The sequence below is a fragment of the Myxine glutinosa genome, chromosome 6 (assembly GCF_964187855.1).
Source record: "Myxine glutinosa chromosome 6, kmMyxGlut1.1, whole genome shotgun sequence".
NCBI lineage: Eukaryota > Metazoa > Chordata > Myxini > Myxiniformes > Myxinidae > Myxine > Myxine glutinosa.
In genome coordinates this window covers 5,655,319-5,658,685 of record NC_136266.1, presented here as the reverse complement: position 1 = coordinate 5,658,685, position 3,367 = coordinate 5,655,319, and positions in this window count along the sequence as shown.

The following is a 3,367-nucleotide window of genomic DNA, read 5'->3' as shown; positions in this document are numbered from 1 at the left end:
CAAGCGGTAACTTACAAGCGTCTTTATTTCAGGAGCTCACTGTAACACTGGCCCGCTCCGGGCTGGGCGCCCGGTGTATATCATGAGGCCACGCCTACCCCTCAGGCGTGGCCACCGCCCACTTGGTGCGCGGAATGATGTCACCACGCCAGTGGGCTTTTGTGTCCGCCACACAAACACAAATATATACCCACACACGATAAACAAGGTCAAACAACTGCAGAAATACAAAGATAACTCTTAACATTGTATTGTACATGTACATGTATAAGCAGGGAGGTGAGAGTTCCAGTCTCGCTCTCGCCTCCCTGAAATTAAAATGAGGCTGAAATAAGCAGCACGTGTACCTGTCTAGTTCATTCCTTCTTTGTCATGGTTCTAAATGTCTGTGACTGTTAAATCACAACCAGCTCTGTGATTTTCTTCTTTATCATATGGCTCTTAGTTGTCATAAATCTTCTATTTTGTCATCTTCACATAATTTGTTCATTATCAACATGGAAAAGACCATTCCCATCTCTCATACATAGAGAACATAATGGCATACACGGTTCAATGCACTAGCGCCATACGGCGGCTCCGCACTGAATGGACTCAAAATGGCGTCAAATCGTTAGTTGTCGCTACTCTCTCTATAAAGGGACTCTAGGTTCGATGGGTCACGACTAGATGCCTGGGATTTTTATTGGGTCCTGGGCTAAAAAGGTTGCGGAACGCAGCTCTGCACCCAACCTCAAATGGCTGACATGAAACACGCCAACCCTTCTCCCGACACTCTGCCTCCAACTCACTGTACTTTCCTCTCTTCCACCTCCTCCATGTTCTCTTCCCAAGGTACCGACAATTCCCCTAAGATGACCTCCCTTGTTGCACCTGACCTGTTGACAGCTCTTTCCGTCCTCTTCTTACCACCTCGCCCCTCTGCCTCTATCATAAACAACACCTGTCTCCCATTGGCCTCCTTCTCCACTCCCCTCTCCATCGATCTCTTCACCTCTTGTTGCACCATCTTCACCACCAGCACTTGATCATCGTGCCGCAATCGCGGTTCCATCCTCCAAATCTATTGTCACTTAAACGTCCTCACCTGCACACCGAGTCCAAGCACCTTGGTGTGCCTGTCCTACTGCCTTTACATATTTCCTTCCTTATTTTTTCTCACCTCTCGCCCTCAACCATCAAGCCATGTTTCCCGTGCTGCACCATCCCCATGACCTCCTCCTGTTGCAACCGCTCCTCCATCTCATGCACCTCAGCTCTTGCATTCCACTTCCGACTTCCCTTCTTCTCTGGGAGAGCATTCTTCATCACTGGATCACTCGAATCCTGCACCATCATGAACTCCCGCACGATCATGAACTCCTGCACCATCACGAACTCCTGCACCATCATGAACTCCCGCACCATCATGAACTCCCGCACCATCATGAACTCCCGCACCATCATGAACTCCCACACCATCATGAACTCCCACACCATCATGAACACTCGCAACATCTTGAACTCCCGCACCATCTTGAACTCCCGCACCGTCTTGAACTGCCGCACCGTCTTGAACTCCCGCACCATCATGAACTCCTGCACCATTATGAACTCCTGCACTATCTTGAACTCCTGCACAATCATGAACTCCTGCAGAATCATGAACTACTGCGCCATCATGAACTCCTGCAGAATCATGAACTCCTGCACCATCATGAACTCCTGCACCATCATGAACTCCTGCACCATCTTGAACTCCTGCACCATCTTGAACTCCTGCACCATCTTGAACTCCTGCACCATCTTGAACTCCGGCACCATCATGAACTCCTGCACCATCTTGAACTCCTGCACAATCTTGAACTCCTGCACCATCATGAACTCCTGCACCATCTTGAACTCCTGCACCATCATGAACTCCTGCACCATCATGAACTCCTGCACCATCATGAACTTCCGCACCATCATGAACTCCTGCACCATCATGAACTCCTGCACCATCTTGAACTCCTGCACCATCTTGAACTCCGGCACCATCATGAACTCCTGCACCATCATGAACTCCCGCACCCTCACCACCTTAAACTCCTCGGTTAATTATGTTAAGGGAAACTGGAGTTTTCCACCCTGACCATAAAAGGCAATGTTCGTCAAAACACGTGGCACTCCCAACCACCTCCTCACAAACCCGCTCACCACAACCTCCAGCCTCTCTACATGCACAACCACAATATCAGAAACCATCAATGGACACAATACTCCCGGCAGGAAATCAATCGCAACTTGTTTTCCCCTTTTTTTCTGCCAATGTCCGAGGACTTTCGGAATGAAATTTTGCATCAATGATGGCGACACACAATATACGTGCTGGAGAATCTTCTTCACAACAACAACAACAACAACATGCATGTTAAGGCCATTTTCCCTGCTAGAGCGGGGTTAGCCTTGCGGTCCCCACGACAATCTTCTCCATTTTGCCCTATTTTCTGCATCTCTCCTTGTTAACCCCCTTGCCCGCATTTCTTCTTCCACCATCTTTAGCGAAGTCTTTCTCGGTCTTCCCCGTCCTCTACTTCCTTCTACATTCATTTCCATCACTCTTCTCAACCAGTCACTTTCATCCTTCCTCAACACATGACCAAACCATCTCAACCTGTTTCTCTTCACAGCATCAATCACAGGCTCTATTCCCATCATCTTTCGCAATTCATCATTTGTCTTCCTCTCTCTCAACGATACTCCACACATCCAGCGAACCATTCGCATTTCCACCCTTTCCAGCCTTCGTTGCTGCTCTACGTTCATTACCCATGTCTCGCTCCCATAAATCATAACACTTCTCACACATGCAGCATACACCTTTCCCTTCAGCTTCAACGACACTCCCCTCCTCATCAGCACGCCACTCAGTTCCCAAAACTTCTTCCATGCACATCTCACTCGAGCAACCATTGCCGAGTCTGATCCACCTTCTCCATTCAGCATGTCTCCGAGGTAGCAAAATGTTTTCACACCTTCCAGCTTCACGCCGTCTCCAAGATCCAACTCAACATTTCCTCCATCCAATCTTCTTCACCTTGATCCCATTTTAAGGTCATGACCCAATTATAGACATTTAAACATTTTTCACCATAACTCGATTCGACCTTTTGTCCATCTTGTCCACCCACAATGCATGCAATCCTGCCCCACATTCCTCCCCACACCCAATGTTTGTCTGCCCCCATCTGTCTCGACCATCAACTCTATTGTTGGTGCCCCCCCCCACCCCCCTACTTACCGTTCCTTTTGTCCTATTGTTCCCCGATCCGACCAATGTTCTAGTACGAGGTCCTCCACAAGCCGAACTATGTATACAAAGAATAAATAAAAAAGTGGAACAATC